Below are 19,944 nucleotides of genomic sequence, written 5' to 3'. Positions count from 1 at the left end.
TAACTGGTTTTCTTGGTTTCACTGCAGATGGCTGGTAATTACAGATATGCTTTGGTTATGTAACTATACTCCTATTATGTTAATGTGTGTGCGCAATTTAAGTAGTAGCTTAAAACCTATACATGCTGAAGTTACTCTACAAGAAGATATGTCAAAGAAATAATCAATCTTCCCATGTTTTCTGCCGCCTGCTACTTCTATAGCTTTTCTTCTTCCTTCCTAATTACAACCCTTAAATAGAATTCGTGCCTCATATCAAACTTACCGAGTATCATAATTCTTCCAAGTGGTAAAGATACCTCAAGACAAATGCTGGGCATAGAAGCTACAGGGCATAAATATGCAAAGAAATAAAAAGCTAACCATTTCAAACAATAAGGCTTCTCTCTCACTTACCAACTTTACATTTCCCTGTATGGCCCCAGAAGATGACTGGTTAGCCAGAGACGGGTAAGATTCCTCAAGGGAGGAACAACCTAAGACAGGCACAGTCGCAGGGGGGTCATCAGGTGAGAAATTGGGGATCAACAGAGGTGAGGCTTAGAACCTCACCCCCCCGTTCTGAGAGAAATCTTCTGCATATGTGGATGTTTTATTGCCCTTATCTAGCTTGGATTAACACATAGTCTACAGGCACACACCTGATCATCTACATTTGCTCTCTTACAACACTAAACTATGTTTTCTACCTTTATCTTGTATCTACCTACCACTTCAGCATTTTATTAAAAATAATAATAATAAAGAGCGAAATGTGGTATCCACATATAAATCAAGTATAAAAATCAAATGAGTATTCATATTTGAACTGACTGTTTATAGTTCATAATGCATGAGCAAAACCGAAGGTTCCTGTGATGGCTGCCCTTGTACTATTGACCATGTAAGAACTTATTCACTATGTAAGAATTTGTTCTCCATGTAAGAACTTGTTTGTTATGCCTCAGAAGATTGGAGACTGACGAAAATTAGGCTTGGGGTGGATTAATGATTGTGCATTGAGCATTGAGTCCCCTATACAGAATTTTATTGTTGTTAAGAACCATTTGATCAATAAATATGAGAGATGCCCTCACAAAAAAAAAAAAAAAAAGTACACACTTCCAATGGTAAAATAATAAGTAACCGGGATGTAATGAATATAGTCAAGATATTGTAACAGCTTCGTATGGTGATAGCTGGTACCTAGAATTGTCATGTATATAAATGTTGAATCACTATGTTGTACACCTGGAACTAATGTAATGTAATACTGTGTGTCAACTACCCTTCAATAAAAAATAATTATCTACAAAAAAAAAAAAAAGACACCAGCAGGTCTCTAACAGAGTACTATCAGTCATTTAGGATTGTATATGAAAATACACAAAGTTTTCATCCCAGAGATGGTAGAAGTGATGGTCATGCTTGTGATGACCATAAAGGTAAAAGAGCACATAACACAGCTAGAAATGATAACACTGGTATAGATGACTTGAAACGGGATCCACATCTACAACAATTATTATCTGCCTTGGTTGGAAATACTCCAGCAAAGGTGGGTGTCTGCTGCTGATGTGAAATAGGAAAAATGAAATGCTGGACAGTGCTACAAGCCACCTTGGAATAGCAAATGGGAGCCGGTCTTAGGACAAAGTGACCCTCAGAAGTCAGAGCAGCAAGACCTAATGAAATGAAATCCCTCGTGACAATCAGTAAATTACTAGATTTAATCTCAAATGAAGCAGGTATATTTTGTAGTTTTCCGTTATGAGAACCTAGAATTACACTTTGAGCCAGGTTTTCTGGCACTTTTTTACTGAAAATATTCTAATTGATGTAGCACAGCCAAGCAGCTTTAATATTTGTAGTACTGTAGTTATTAAACATTCATCCCATTTCTAGAGCTTTCATCTCTTCATGAGGAACTACCCTACCACCACCACTGTATGTACTGTTGGTAAATCCAGGTACCTGCCTCTGACTTCCTAGATCCCAATCTTTCCTTGGCCAGAATGAGGGCACTTTACCAAAACCAAGACAATCAGACACTCCTGGGACTCTGAATCTAGAAAGACTGTTCTACAAGGGGAAAAGGAATGCTTACAGAGCATTAATTAGAGTGGTAACCATATATTACCTAGTCAAGTCTAGATACAAGCTTTCTGTTTCTTTCTCTCCAGATATTCTCTAGTTCTTTCTCACTCCAAACCCAACCCTCAAGTTCCTCATCAATTTTGAGTACTCCCATTCCTTCCAATAAATTACCTGTTGCTTCAGTCATTCAGAATTTGTTTTTGTTATTTGCAACTAAGAGTCCTACTTGGACAAGGCCTTCTAATTGTGTGACCTTGGTCAATTCTCAGAATTACCCTTTAAAGTAAACACTATTATCTCACTTTAACCAGTGAGGAAACTGAAAATCAAATGGATTAAGTAATTTGCCCTGGAGGAGTCAGGATTGAAACCCAGTCTTTTATTCCAGAGATTCATTTTCCATTAACACCTCCACCAACATGTGCAAAGAGAAATACTTAGCAGTGGGTAGCAGGGGGACAAGAACATTAGAGTTCCCTTCAAGCTCCTTGAATCTGTGGTGCTAAACAATTTTTCTCAGTAATTCTGAGAAAGAGTCTCATGCCATCTGAAATCCTCTGATTCTGTATTAACACCTTCTACCATGCCATCCATCTTATAAAAACTGAGCAAGCTGTGTTAGACAAACAGGAGAAAGGTCACACAAACATTCAAACACAGTGATAAAACCTCTGAGGATGAAGGTAAACACCAGAGATCCAGTCATTTTCAGAAAATGGTTAATGGACATGCTCAGGAATGGAGTGGGATGGTAGGGGTGGACAATTCAATGTATTTGGACCTCTGACCAACTAACTGACTGTCAAGGAGAATTACTTTTTATTTCAATGCTTAATGACATTTTTTCTTTTCTTACTTTGCAGATATATAGTTGAGTGTTACTCTATATTGAATCCTGTAATACCACACTAACATCACAACAAATAGTAATTCTTATTTTATAATATTGTGGACCTAGTCATTCATTCATTCATTCATTGAGCATCCATTACAGGACACCATGGAGCTAAGAACTGATATATGCAGACATGTTACTGTCTCTGCATTCACAGTTTTTTTTGTCTGTTTTTGTTTTCTTGTTTTTACTAGAGCAAGTACCCAACTTAATTTCTGCCTTTACATAAAACATCTGAGCTTCCTGGCCCTACTGGAATATGGACAAGTAAAGGAGCAATCACAATATACAGGACACACATTATGACAAGGGAAGTAGAGGGCTCATGAGAACCCATAGGAAGAGCACCTAACCCAGGACTTAGGGCCAGGGAGAGTTTACAAGAAGAAGTGGTGTCCAAATATGGGCTTGAATAATAAGAGTGCTCAAAGCAGAAGTAGTAGATTGTGCACAGATATGAAGCTGAAAGAGAACATGGAATTTTTGAAGAAATAAGTTCAATTTGTTTGAAGTACTGGGTGCAAGGAGACAAGTCGTAAAGATGAGTGCTGAAAAGTAAGCAAGAGGCAGGACCTTGAAATCCATTAGGGAGTTTGTATTTGATCCTAACAATACCTAAAATATGTGAAAGGAAATGATGATGATAATGGTGATACAGATGATGATAATGATGATGATGATGATGATGATGGTGAGATGGTGGTGATGATAATGATGTTGATGATGGTGATATGGTGATGATGATGGTAAGATGGTGGTGATTATGGTGAGATGGTGGTGGTGATGATAGTGATGATGATGGTGAGATGGTGATGATGATGGTGATGGTGATGATGGCGATGATGATGGTGAGATGATGGTGATGATGGTGATGGTGATGATGATGATAGTGATGATGATGGTGATGATGGTGAGATGGTGGTGATGATAATGATGATGATGGGGATGGGGGTGATGATAGTGTTGATGGTGAGATGGTGGTGGTGATGATGATGTTGATGGGGATGATGATGATGGTGATAATGGTGACAATGATGGTGATGATGGTACTGATGATCATGATGATGGTGACAGTGGTGGTGGTGGTGATGTTTATGGTGATGATAATGGTGATGATGATGCTGATGGTGGTGGTGGTGGTGGTGGTGGTGATGATGATGATACTAGGCTATGATGGCAGACATTTGTCATTAAAAGACAAAGAGGTGGTGGTGGATGTGAACATGGCACCAGACTGAGCATTTTTTGAATGTCTACAATAAGCCAGACTCTTAGATAAGCAATTTCTTAGTTAAGACTCACAATCGCTCAATGGTAAGAGTATAACTTCACGCTGGCTGCATTTTAAGAGAGGATCAGAGGAAGACAAAATTGAAAGAAGGAAAACCAATTAGGAGGCTGTCCTAGAATTCAAGCATAAGATCAAGGTGGTTTAGACCACACTCAGTAGAGTAATGGTGGTGGAATGGGAAACCTCTGAGAAGTATTTAGTCTAAGATTCGGGGCCCTGTAGTACCCTGTGGTTATTATTGTCAACAGCAGATGTAGAAAATTTAGGTGGTTGTGCTGCATCTGTTTCAAAGCCACATCACAACTTTTATATCCTTGACCAAACCTTCCCAAGGAATATTACAAATTGTTTCTTTCTTGTAACAGTCAAATTCAGAAATAAAAAGTGTGATATTTTCAGAACTCCAGTTTATAGGATTATGATTATTGTTCATTTTACCATCAACAAGAGTGAACAGAAAGAATTAGAAGGCCCTGCAAAGACCCACGGACTGGAATGAATTGACCTAAATCCTCCTTTAAGAATTTCAGCAAACTTCTGGCCTCCAAAGCATTGCTTTAAAGAGGGATATTGAATGGACCAGTATAATTGCTATACTGGGTGGGCTATGTGGGATAGGGTACAATCATAAAGCACTGTTAGTCTTTCTCCTATGCTCAGTTAAGCTCACTCTGAATCTCTTCATCCCCAGCCTGGGACAGCAGTCAGGCAGGTCCCATGGCTTCCTAGTCCTTTCAGGCCAGGAACAATTTCACTTTGGTAATTAAAACAGCTTATACAATGTAATCTTAAAACCAAAAACTTCATTTACTATAAAAGTTCTCCCCTCCTTGTGCCTCAGCTGCATGATGGGAGAGGGCAGGAGCATACTTGGCCACCTCTGTCCTGTGGCCTGCCACTTCTCTCCACACAGTGTGTTTCTAGAGATGGTTTCTGAGCTCTCCGGGGTGTGCTCAGAGGCAAAGAAGATAAGGAGCAAAGAACACATAATACATACCATCCTAGAGGCACAGACTGCTGTAATCTGATGTTAATCCCCCACGGGTGTGGAGCTGGTTCTTCCAAGGGACACATTTTCCCCATCTGTCCACTCCCTTCAATAGGATCTCTGTCCTTCCAAGCAGTCCTGAGAGAAGGCCCTCAGAACATACATACACATACACACCCCACATGCACATACACATCACACACTCAACACACACACACATAACCCCCACACACACCCTACACCACACACACAGCACACATACATACACCATACAACTCACCACACACACACACACACCACACCAGACACACACACACATACTCCACCCACACACACACACCCTACACCACACACACAGCACACACAACATACATACCACACTATACACACACATCAAACCACACACACACACACACTCCACACCACAAATACACATACAAACACACTTCACACAAACACACATCTCCTGATTTCAGGTCCCAGGAAAAGAAGCCCCTTTGCCCTATGCTGCTCACCTTCACTGCAGTCAAGCCAGCAGCTTCAGACAATTTCCCCTCTGATCTCCCCCAGAAAATATTCAACATAAGTCTTTCATTTTCTCAGTGCTAGAGACCACCCGTCAAGCTTTCCTAGGGTCCCTCTTATTGGGCATAAGGTGAAGGGAAGCAACGGCCCAGCCTCCCCCATGTGGTGTGGACAGCACACAGTGCTAACAACTCTGCAAACCTCTCAAGGGGGCTAGAGGCAAAGGACACTCACCGGGGCTGGCAAAAGCCATTTCACAGTCCCATTGGCATGCCCCTGGTCCATACGCCTAGCACTTCACTTTAGGGCACTTTACTTGGAACCTACCTAATTATAGTTCTCTCATACCATAGGGCCTCTGCCAAACTCTGAAACAATAGGAAGACACATACATAAGATCTGTTATTTTTAAAAAGTCTGGGACAGTTACAATTCTAAGTATAATTGTTTTTCTGATCCTGCACATTGAAAAGCAACCTAAGTAATGCACATTTTATGTAAATGACCCAAAATGTGATCTGGATCCCTGTATGCTATGGCAACATTTTCACCCATGACCCTGGGGGCTCCCTGTTGAATTCCCTATAGGTTTATGTCCAACTTTCAATGTCCTAACTCTTCATTCTATCCCCTTTTGCAGCTCTACTCATTCTCTTTGCACTTGACTGAACTCAAGTTCCCCGACTTATCCCATCAATACACAACAAGCAATTTTGCTCAAGTTCACATTTGTCTGGAAAAAAGTAATAGAATAATTGCTCTATGTTCTGGGCCCACTTTACCCAAAGACAGAATAAGAGGCTATTTAAGTCATGTCATATATGAGACCCTATGAAAATATCTCCTTCACCTAGTACATAGAAGTCTCACTAAAGATTCATCTTAGAAATTTGTCTTCATTATCATCTTGTTTTAAGAATCTTCTGAAATTAGGTAATCCTGACATGTACTGAGCCAGTAATACATTTAGACGCAAGCCTGAAAGAACAAAATTTACCCCTTTAGCCTATAGTTTCACTTTGAATCTGTTTGCATAGATTTAAAAAAATTTCAGTCATTGACTTAGCTGAAGAATTCTGAATTTCTGATAAAAAATAAATAATTTTTGTATAATTATATGCCAAATATTTCATGGAAAATACTTATATTAAATATATTTTTATATACATGTACTATTTATATTTTATATACCTTAGTATATAAAATATAAAATATGTATTTTTATTTTCATTTATATTTATTTTATCAACATATTTTTAATTTTTGTACATATTTCGTATATGTATAAATTTTATATATATTATAAAATATATATATTATACGTATATACATAATTTATCTGAAATTTAAATTTTGCTGGGTATCTTATGTTTTAATTGCTATATCTGGAAACTCTTTCTCTGGAGCTTCCCATCTGACTGCCCATTAGCAGTTCTCACATAAATTAAGCACCTTCTAAAATACATTGACAAGTTTTTAAATGGCAATAACAGATTAGCATAGTAATATGCCAATGATTGAGTCTATCTCAATTCTAAATCCAAGTAATTGCTAAATCTTCATTCTTGTGTTCCTAAGAAAAGAAAGGAGGTTTGACTCCAGATCAGCAGATAAGAGAAAACAATACCCCAATACATAATTTTGCTGAAATTCCATCAAGCCTTCCCAAAAAGTCTCTAAAAATATATAAGGTCAATCAGAATATCTTTGGCTGCATGACAGACAATGCAGACAAAAAGTAGCTTAAAAAAATAAGGAAATTCTAGAAAGACTATAACTGGAAGCCCCAAACAGGATGATGCTGTAGAAACCCAGGTTCTCTCCACCACTTTTTTCTGCTGGCCTCACAGTCAACTTCTCGGGACTGCTTTCCCTCATCATAGCAACATAGCTGCCAGTGACTGTTGGACCTTCATACATCCCTGTCTACATCAAGCCATCAAGCCAAAGAGAAAGAAAAGCCTCTCCTCTAACTGGGCCTTTTCAGAACATCCCTCCATTCTTGGACTAGTAACCATCATCATGGGAAGGCCATGTTTTTATTAGCTTAGAAATCAGGATTTCTCCAGGAGCTGGTGATGGGATGGAGATACAGACAGAAATAAGATTCAACAGGAGTTGGGGAGAATGAATGCTGAGTAGACAATCAACAAGGCCCACTAAAAACTATCATTAGCCCTTTAATTTTTTATTCAGATAAGCTAGTAATTTATTTAAAAACTGACTTTAGTCTGTCTATAGGATTGTAAACTCAGTCTGGTTGGTTGCCAAGTCCCAGTGAGGAAAACCAGGTGAATTAAGTCTGCCTTTGGAAAAAAGTGCTAATATCTAAATTCAAAATATAAGTAAACATTTCAAGAATGTAGAGTAAATGAAATGCCCTTTGTCTCTGGGACTTAGAAACACTGGCATGTTTAAAGCCATTCCTGAATCTTTCTTTTATGAAGGATAACAATGACACTTAAGTTGGAATAGATCCTTATTAGGAATATTCCTATATTAATCTCATTTGGATCTCATAATAACCCAGAGACAGGAGAGGTATTATTGGTCCCATATTCTGACAAGAAAACAGACCCACACTGACTAAGGGACCAGACCAAGGTCACATTCAGTTACACTGAAAAAAGGAACAAGAGTGCAGTTCGTTTGGTCACACCTTCTTGCTACATGAAATGGAGGCTACTGCATCTTTTAACCTGGCACAGGAGTCTGGCCTATATGTAACTTCTGGCCTCAGCATAGCAATGGGAATGAGGAGGTTGGAGGAGGGAGGTACTTTTAGAAAAAGTGCTACATTTGAAGTAAAAAGTATTGTGTTATGTTTTCAGCAACCTTAACATGTTAGAATAATATGGGCAAGAATCGGCTCACTATCCATGTGAGGAGTCCTACACAAAGCTTTCATAACTAAGTCTCTTCCTTTTATTCACTGTCATATCAGAATTCTCTTGATTAAACATACAGACACAAACACATATACACAAATTACAAAATAAACCCTGAAATGACTTAAGCATAAAAGAAAATGTACTGGTTCACAAAATCTAAAATCTAAGGTGTCTCAACTTCACGGGCTCAAAGCAAGTCACCAGCACTTGATAGCTCTCCATCTCCCAGCTCTGCTCTTTCTACATGTTGGCTTCATTCTCAGGCTTACTTGATGGTACAGTGGTCACTATCTTTGCCAGAACAAACCTCTGAGTGTCAAAACCAAAGGGAAATGTGCTTATCTATCAACATTCCCAGAAATGCCTCCTTTGGTCCCATTGGCTCTAACAGAGCAACATATCCACCTCCAAAACAGTCATTATTAAGAATATACAGGGAGAGGGGCAGAAGATGGCGGCGTGAGTAGAGCAGCGGAAATCTCCTCCCAAAACAACATATATCTATGAAAATATAACAAAGACAACCCTTCCTAGAATAAAGACCAGAGGACACAGGACAATATCCAGACCACATCCACACCTGAGAGAACCCAGCGCCTCGCGAAGGGGGTAAGATACAAGCCCCGGCCCCGCGGGAGCCGAGCGCCCCTCCCCCCAGCTCCCGGCGGGAGAAGAGCAGGCAGAGCGGGAGGGAGACGGAGCCCAGGGCTGCCGAACACCCAGCCCCATCCATCCGGGCCAGAATGCAGGGCCCTCGATACTGGGAAAACAGGGCAACGAGAACAGTGAGCAGGCACTGGAGGCTGGGCGACAGAGGACATAAGAAAAGCGCGCGACCATTTTTTTTTTTTTGCTTTTTTGCTGCTTTGTTTTGGCGAGCGCTTTTTGGAAGTCTTAAAGGGACAGGGACCCAAATACTAGGGAAACAGGGCAGAAAGACCGGTGAGCAGAGGCCTGAGGCTGGCACCGGAGAATAAAGAAAAACGACCGACCACCTTTTTTTTTAATTAAAAAAATTTTTTTTCTTGTTTTTTTTTGTGGTCGTTGTTTTGTTTTGGCGGGTGCTTTTTGGAAGTCTTAAAGGGGCAGGGCGGGTCACTTAATCCAGAGGAAAGGAATCCGGGATCTCTGGGCACCCTAACCCCTGGGCTGCAGGGAGCAGGGAGGCCCCTTACGGAGATAAATAGCCTCCCAGCAGCTCCTGCTCCAACGCGACTCCACCATTTTGGAGTAGCTGCCCGAGCCAGGCCACGCCCACAGCAACAGCGGAGATTAACTCCATAGCAGCCGGGCAGGAAGCAGAAACCCTGTCTGCGCGCAGCTGCGCAGCACAAGCCACTAGAGCCGGCTGTTCTCCCAGGAGAGGAGGGTCACAAACCAACAAGAAAGGAAGTCCTTCCAGCCATCACTCGTCCCAGCTCTGCAAACTATTCGTATCACCATGAAAAGGCAAAGCTACAGGCAGACAAAGATCACAGAGACAACACCAGAGAAGGAGACAGACCTAACCAGTCTTCCTGACAAAGAATTCAAAATAAGAATCATAAACATGCTGACAGAGATGCAGAGAAATACGCAAGAAAAATGGGATGAAGTCCGGAAAGAGATCACAGATGCCAGAAAGGAGATCGCAGAAATGAAACAAACTCTGGAAGGGCTTATAAGCAGAATGGATAGAATGCAAGAGGCCATTGATGGAATTGAAATCAGAGAACAGGAACGCATAGAAGCTGACATAGAGAGAGACAAAAGGATCTCCAGGAATGAAACAATATTAAGAGAACTGTGTGACCAAGCTAAAAGGAACAATATCCGTATTATAGGGGTCCCAGAAGAAGAAGAGAGAGGAAAAGAGATGGAAAGTATCTTAGAAGAAATAATTGCTGAAAACTTCCCCACACTGGGGGAGGAAGTAATCAAACAGACCACGGAAATACACAGAACCCCCAACAGAAAGGATCCAAGAAGGGCAACACCAAGACACATAATAATTAAAATGGCAAAGATCAAGGACAAGGAAAGAGTGTTAAAGGCAGCTAGAGAGAAAAAGGTCACCTATAAAGGGAAACCCATCAGGCTAACGTCAGATTTCTCAACAGAAACCCTACAGGCCAGAAGAGAATGGCATGATATATTTAATACAATGAAACAGAAGGGCCTTGAACCAAGGATACTGTATCCAGCACGACTATCATTCAAATATGATGGTGGGATTAAACAATTCCCAGACAAACAAAAGCTGAGGGAATTTGCTTCCCACAAACCACCTCTACAGAACATCTTACAGGGACTGCTCTAGATGGGAGCACTCCTAGAAGGAGCACAGCACAAAACACCCAACATATGAAGAATCGAGGAGGAGGAACAAGAAGGGAGAGAAGAAAAGAATCTCCAGACAGTGTATATAACAGCTCAATAAGCGAGCTAAGTTAGGCAGTAAGATACTAAAGAGGCTAACCTTGAACCTTTGGTAACCACGAATTTAAAGCCTGCAATGGCAATAAGTACATATCTTTCAATAGTCACCCTAAATGTTAATGGGTTGAATGCACTAATCAAAAGACACAGAGTAACAGAATGGATAAAAAAGCAAGACCCATCTATATGCTGCTTACAAGAAACTCACCTCAAACCCAAAGACATGTACAGACTAAAAGTCAAGGGATGGAAAAACATATTTCAAGCAAACAACAGTGAGAAGAAAGCAGGGGTTGCAGTACTAATATCAGACAAAATAGACTTCAAAACAAAGAAAGTAACAAGAGATAAAGAAGGACACTACATAATCATAAAGGGCTCAGTCAAACAAGAGGATATAACCATTCTAAATATATATGCACCCAACACAGGAGGAACAGCATATGTGAAACAAATACTAACAGAACTAAAGGGGGATATAGACTGCAATGCATTCATTCTAGGAGACTTCAACACACCACTCACCCCAAAGGATAGATCCACTGGGCAGAAAAGAAGTAAGGACACGGAAGCACTGAACAACACAGTAGAGCAGATGGACCTAATAGACATCTATAGAACTCTACATCCAAAAGCAGCGGGATATACATTCTTCTCAAGTGCACATGGAACATTCTCCAGAATAGACCACATACTAGGCCACAAAAAGAGCCTCAGAAAATTCCAAAAGATTGAAATCCTACCAACCAACTTTTCAGACCACAAAGGCATAAAACTAGAAATAAACTGTACAAAGAAAGCAAAGAGGCTCACAAACATATGGAGGCTTAACAACACGCTCCTAAATAATCAATGGATCAATGACCAAATCAAAATGGAGATCCAGCAATATATGGAAACAAATGAAACAACAACACTAAGCCCCAACTTCTGTGGGACACAGCAAAAGCAGTCTTAAGAGGAAAGTATATAGCAATCCAAGCATATTTAAAAAAGGAAGAGCAATCCCAAATGAATGGTCTAATGTCACAATTATCGAAATTGGAAAAAGAAGAACAGATGAGGCCTAAGGTCAGCAGAAGGAGGGACATAATAAAGATCAGAGAAGAAATAAATAAAATTGAGAAGAATAAAACAATAGCAAAAATCAATGAAACCAAGAGCTGGTTCTTCGAGAAAATAAACAAAATAGATAAGCCTCTAGCCAGACTTATTAAGAAGAAAAGAGAGTCAACACAAATCAACAGTATCAGAAAAGAGAAAGGAAAAATCACGACGGACCCCACGGAAATGCAAAGAATTATTGGAGAATACTATGAAAACCTATATGCTAACAAGCTGGGAAACCTAGGAGAAATGGACAACTTCCTAGAAAAATATAACCTTCCAAGATTGACCCAGGAAGAAACAGAAAATCTAAACAGACCAATTACCAGCAACGAAATTGAAGAGGTAATCAAAAAACTACCAAAGAACAAAACCCCCGGGCCAGATGGATTTACCTCGGAACTTTATCAGACATACAGGGAAGACATAATACCCATTCTCTTTAAAGTTTTCCAAAAAATAGAGGAGGAGGGGATACTCCCAAACTCATTCTATGAAGCTAACATCACCCTAATACCAAAACCAGGCAAAGACCCCACCAAAAAAGAAAACTACAGACCAATATCCCTGATGAACGTAGATGCAAAAATACTCAACAAAATATTAGCAAACCGAATTCAAAAATACATCAAAAGGATCATACACCATGACCAAGTGGGATTCATCCCAGGGATGCAAGGATGGTACAACATTCGAAAGTCCATCAACATCATCCACCACATCAACAAAAAGAAAGACAAAAACCACATGATCATCTCCATAGATGCTGAAAAAGCATTTGACAAAGTTCAACATCCATTCATGTTAAAAACTCTCAGCAAAATGGGAATAGAGGGCAAGTACCTCAACATAATAAAGGCCATCTATGATAAACCCACAGCCAACATTATATTGAACAGCGAGAAGCTGAAAGCATTTCCTCTGAGATCGGGAACTAGACAGGGATGCCCACTCTCTCCACTGTTATTTAACATAGTACTGGAGGTCCTAGCCACGGCAATCAGACAAAATAAAGAAATACAAGGAATCCAGATTGGTAAAGAAGAAGTTAAATTGTCACTATTTGCAGATGACATGATACTGTACATAAAAAACCCTAAAGACTCCACCCCAAAACTACTAGAACTGATATCGGAATACAGCAAAGTTGCAGGATATAAAATCAACACACAGAAATCTGTGGCTTTCCTATATACTAACAATGAACCAACAGAAAGAGAAATCAGGAAAACAACTCCATTCACAATTGCATCAAAAAAAATAAAATACCTAGGAATAAACCTAACCAAAGAAGTGAAAGACTTATACTCTGAAAACTACAAGTCACTCTTAAGAGAAATTAAAGGGGACACTAACAGATGGAAACTCATCCTATGCTCGTGGCTAGGAAGAATTAATATCGTCAAAATGGCCATCCTGCCCAAAGCAATATACAGATTTGATGCAATCCCTATGAAACTACCAGCAACATTCTTCAATGAACTGGAACAAATAATTCAAAAATTCATATGGAAACACCAAAGACCCCGAATAGCCAAAGCAATCCTGAGAAAGAAGAATAAAGTAGGGGGGATCTCACTCCCCAACTTCAAGCTCTACTATAAAGCCATAGTAATCAAGACAATTTGGTACTGGCACAAGAGCAGAGCCACAGACCAATGGAACAGACTAGAGAATCCAGACATTAACCCAGACATATATGGTCAATTAATATTTGATAAAGGAGCCATGGACATACAATGGCGAAATGACAGTCTCTTCAACAGGTGGTGCTGGCAAAACTGGACAGCTACATGTAGGAGAATGAAACTGGACCATTGTCTAACCCCATATACAAAAGTAAACTCAAAATGGATCAAAGACCTGAATGTAAGCCATGAAACCATTAAACTCTTGGAAGAAAACATAGGCAAAAACCTCTTAGACATAAACATGAGTGACCTCTTCTTGAACATATCTCCCGGGCAAGGAAAACAACAGCAAAAATGAGTAAGTGGGACTATATTAAGCTGAAAAGCTTCTGTACAGCAAAAGACACCATCAATAGAACAAGAAGGATCCCTACAGTATGGGAGAATATATTTGAAAATGACACATCCGATAAAGGCTTGACGTCCAGAATATATAAAGAGCTCTCACACCTCAACAAACAAAAAACAAATAACCCAATTAAAAAATGGGCAGAGGAACTGAACAGACAGTTCTCCAAAAAGGAATACAGATGGCCAACAGACACATGAAAAGATGCTCCACATCGCTAATTATCAGAGAAATGCAAATTAAAACTACAATGAGGTATCACCTCACACCAGTAAGGATGGCTGCCATCCAAAAGACAAACAACAACAAATGTTGGCGAGGCTGTGGAGAAAGGGGAACCCTCCTACACTGCTGGTGGGAATGTAAGTTAGTTCAACCATTGTGGAAAGCAGTATGGAGGTACATCAAAATACTCAAAACAGACCTACCATTTGACCCAGGAATTGCACTCCTAGGAATTTACCCTAAGAATGCAGCAATCAAGTATGAGAAAGATCAGTGCACCCCTATGTTTATCGCAGCACTATTTACAATAGCCAAGAATTGGAAGCAACCTAAATGTCCATCGATAGATGAATGGATAAAGAAGATGTGGTACATATACACAATGGAATACTACTCAGCCATAAGAAAAGGGCAAATCCAATCATTTGCAGCAACATGGATGGAGCTGGAGGGTATTATGCTCAGTGAAACAAGCCAAGCGGAGAAAGAGAAATACCAAATGATTTCACTCATCTGTGGAATATAAGAACAAAGGAAAAACTGAAGGAACAAAACAGCAACAGAATCACAGAACTCAAGAATGGACTAACAGGTACCAAAGGGAAAGGGACTGGGGAGGATGGGTGGGTAGGGAGGGATAAGGGGGGGAGAAGTAGGGTGGTATTAAGATTAACATGCATGGGGGGGGGTAGGAGAAAAGGGAGGGCTGTACAACACAGAGAAGGCAAGTAGTGATTCTACAACATTTTGCTATGCTGATGGACTGTGACTGTAAAGGGGTTTATAGGGGAGACCTGGTATAGGGGAGAGCCTAGTAAACATAATATTCGTCATGTAAGTGTAGATTAGTGATAGCAAAAAAAAAAGGGCAGTTCCTGTGTGGTAACCTCCAACGAGTTCTACACAAGAGTATAAAGGGCATATAAAAGTGTAGGCAAAGGGTCTGTTTGTGTTTATACAGAGGATCAAAGCCTAATTGGGCTACCCCGAAAATGAACTAAGATACAATATGAAAAAGAACTTCCAACATCTGCACTCTCTGGAAGACTCATGCCAGAAGATGATCATCAAAAAACCCCAACAAAGATCCACGCACTGCTACAGCTGTAGATGCACTCATCCCACCAGTTCCTGGACTTGCCATGGGAATGAGGAAGGAGATATCTAAGCTGGCCTGTGCATACAGTAAAACAACAAATTTGACTGGATCTATACTGTTGGAACTCAATCAAGAATTTGGAGAAGTGCAAATTGTAGCGCTCCAAAGTCTTACAACTACAAACTATTTACTGTTAAAAGAACATATGGCATGTGAACAGTCCCCAGGAATGGGTTGTTTTAATTTGTCTGATTTCTCTCAGACTGTTCAAGTTCAGTTGGACAATATCCACCATATCATAGATAAGTTTTCACAAATGCCTAAGGTGCCTAATTGGTTTTCTTGGTTTCACTGCAGATGGCTGGTAATTACAGATATGCTTTGGTTATGTAACTATACTCCTATTATGTTAATGTGTGTGCGCAATTTAAGTAGTAGCTTAAAACCTATACATGCTGAAGTTACTCTACAAGAAGATATATCAAAGAAATAATCAATCTTCCCATGTTTTCTTCCGCCTGCTACTTCTATAGCTTTTCTTCTTCCTTCCTAATTACAACCCTTAAATAGAATTCGTGCCTCATATCAAATTTACCGAGTATCATAATTCTTCCAAGTGGTAAAGATACCTCAAGACAAATGCTGGGCATAGAAGCCACAGGGCATAAATATGCAAAGAAGTAAAAAGCTAACTTTTTCAAACAAGAAGGCTTCTCTCTCACTTACCAACTTCACATTTCCCTGTATGGCCCCGGAAGATGACTGGTTAGCCAGAGACGGGTAAGATTCCTCAAGGGAGGAACAACCTAAGACAGGCACAGTCGCAGGGGGGCCATCAGGTGAGAAATTGGGGATCAACAGAGGTGAGGCTTAGAACCTCACCCCCCCCTGTTCTGAGAGAAATCTTCTGCATAGTGGATGTTTTATTGCCCTGGTCTAGCTTGGATTAACACATAGTCTACAGGCACACACCTGATCATCTACATTTGCTCTCTTACAACACTAAACTATGTTTTCTACCTTTATCTTGTATCTACCTACCACTTCAGCATTTTATTAAAAATAATAATAATAATAAAGAGAGAAATGTGGTATCCACATATAAATCAAGTATAAAAACCAAATGAGTATTCATATTTGAACTGACTGTTTAGAGTTCATAATGCATGAGCAAAACTGAAAGTTTCTGTGATGACTGCCCTTGTACTGTTCACTATGTAACTTATTCATTATGTAAGAATTTGTTCTACATATAAAAACTTGTTTGTTATGCCTCAGAAGATTGGAGACTGACAAAAATTAGGCTTGGGGTGGATTAATGATTGTTCATTGAGCATTGACTCCCCTATACAGAATTTTATTGTCGTTAACAACCATTTGATCAATAAATATGAGAGATGCCCTCACAAAAAAAAAAAAGGACAGACTTCCAATGGTAAAATAAATTAGTAACCGGGATGTAATGTATAGCATAAGGAATATAGTCAAGATTTTGTAACAGCCTGGTAGGGTGATAGCTGGAACCTAGAACTATGTATATAAATGTTCTACCACTGTGTTGTACACTTGAAACTCATGTAATGTAATACTGTGTGTCAACTACCCTTCAATAAAAAATAATTATTTAAAAAAAAAAAAAAAAAGAATATACAGAGCTCTGGTCAGCCAAGCTGAAGTTAAATGCCTGTCCGTGGGGCCAGGGCTGTAGTCAATTCTATCCAAAGTGAATAGATTAATAGTAAGGAGAAGTGGTTACTTAGAACAGAGATAGGGTCCTGTTTAAGAAGGGTGATTAGATGCTGGGAGACAAAAATGAGTGTATGTATTACATTCGTGTGCAAAAATAAGGGTCTTTTCTCAAATCTTCTAAAAAACTGTATTATCCATCTTGGTTATTCCCTGTTGGGCAACATTTGCACCAGCAATGAAACAATAAGGCACAACCCTGAAGTCTGAAGTTATATTTGCATTCAAAGAAACAGACTAGTATGTACTGTCATTCTTTATCTGATGGCTTAAGAATAATTAACTGGCTGAAGGAGACAAAAACAAGAAAGGATGAAGTCTCCATGCTTCTTAAAGGTTATCAGTATGAAGCATAGAAAGACCCTAGTTTATGCTGAGGGTCAGAAGCCTTTGCCTCTGAAATTGAAATGATCTCACTGACAGGTGTAAAATCTGATCATGGGGAGTCTGCAGAACTCAAGCAGAAAGGAAAATCAAAAACAGTAAAAATCAAGCCAAAAAAACTCTTTCGGAGCTGGTCATCAGTTAACAGGTGGTTCTGAGAAGTCACTTTGTCCTCTTAGCAGAATTAACCAGCTCCATACTAAAAGACATGGTCACAATATTACAGGCATCCATCGAGTCTGGAACTTTCCAGATGGTCATCTCCATGGAAATGTTTCAAGTGCCCTCCCATGAGCCTGCATCATTTTGGTCCATTTTCCAAATGGCTCTAGATTTTATCTTACTAGGTAAATTGCTTTCTGTCTCTCTTCTCCATCTTTCCCTCTCCTTCACCCTTACTTTCTGCTATAATATAAGAAAAGGAGTAATGAATCCCTGCCCTCTGAGGTTTCAGTCTCTGGACTAAAGATTGAACCAAAAGGAAGAAAAGGAAATTTTCAAATAGATACTATTTACAGTAACATAAAAAGAATCAAATACCAAAGACTATACCTAACAAAAGATGTGCAAGACTTCTATGCAGAGAACTACCAAATATTATTTTGAAAAATTTAGTAAGACCTGAATAAATCGAGGGATAAACCAGACTCTTGGATTTTATGACCCAATATATTGTAAATCTGGCAACTCTCCACAAACTGGCCTGCAAATCTAATGCAATCCATATCTAAATCTAAAATTAAATTCCACCAGCTTTATTTTGGGGAAATCTACAACCTAGTTTTAAAGATATATAGAAAACAAAGGGACAAGAATATCCAAGGAAAAGATGAACAGGAAAAACAAAGTTGAAACTCTTACACTACATATATTAAGGGCATTATAAGACTACAGTAATCAACAATGTAATATAGGTAAAAGAATAGAAGAATAGAATAATGGAACAGAATATAGAAACAGACTCATGTTTATAATCTCTCAATTTATGAAAAATATGGCAACAAAATGCAGTAGAGAAAGCAGTCTTTCCAATAATCAATGCTAGGTCAAGTGGGTATCCACAAAGAAAAAAGTAAAGCTAGAATCATAACTCACACCATGCTCAAAGTCAATTGCTGATAGATTGTAGATATAAATGGGAAAGATAAAATAATACATATTTGAAAACAAAATAAAGGACAGTATCTTCATAACCTTGTGATAAAATCTCCTAAACAAGACAAAAATGCACTAAATATAAGGAAGAAATTAATAAAGTGAATGCTATTTAAATTAAGAAATTCTGCTCACTAAAAGACACCATTAAAACACAATTAAAGTAAGCCACAGAATGGGAAGAAATATTTGAAATTCCTATGGATTTTCTTCATGGATACCCTATGAAGGACTCACACCCAGAATACATAAAGAATATTTGAAAGAAAGACAGATAAACAGATAACCCAATTGAAAAATGGGCAAAATAATTGAACAGCCACTTCACAAAAGAGGATATCTAAGTGGCCAGTATATTTATAGAGATGTTCAACTTCACTAGTCATAAAAAAAATACAAATTAAAACCACAGTGTGGCTAAAATGAAAAACACTGAAAATACCAAGTGTAGATAAGGGTGTGGAGTATCCAAAACTTTCCTATGTTACCAGTGAGATGACACATTGATACAATCACTTTTTAAAACCTGGCTCTACCTACTAAACCAAAACATGTTCACACCCTGTGACCAAGAATTCCACTCCCAAGTACACATCCAACAAAAATGAATACATATATTCATCAAAAGACACAGACAAGATCAATCATAAGACCATGATTCACAACTGCTAAAAACTAGAATATACCCAAATTTCATTCAATGAAATTCATACAGTGGAAAATATTGCAGTGTTAACTGTTGAGAGAGAGAACATGTTTGTGGGGATAATGATTACTGAGAAGGAGCATAACAGTGGCTTCTGGGATGCTAGTAAAGGATATACTCCAATGTGGGTGCTGTTACACTTACATATTCACTTGGTGAAAATTCACTGAGCTATTCATTTATGCTCTATGCACTTTTTCATATCTATGTTGTATTTCATAGGGAAGTTCTAAATACTGAGCATAAAAGAGGGAAAGAATGAAAATAAGGAAGTGCTTGTAGATGCTTAGAAAATAAATGAATTGAAACAAGTCCAATGTTGGTCACTATTTTATGCCAGCTGAACACAACTTCATGTGGCATGCCAAGAAGAGAGCAGCCCCATCCTGAGGCAGTCC

The sequence above is a fragment of the Manis pentadactyla genome, chromosome 9 (genome assembly GCF_030020395.1).
Source record: "Manis pentadactyla isolate mManPen7 chromosome 9, mManPen7.hap1, whole genome shotgun sequence".
Classification (NCBI taxonomy): Eukaryota; Metazoa; Chordata; class Mammalia; order Pholidota; family Manidae; genus Manis; species Manis pentadactyla.
The sequence above is the reverse complement of the archived record's forward strand: the minus strand, read 5'-3'. Positions refer to the sequence as shown.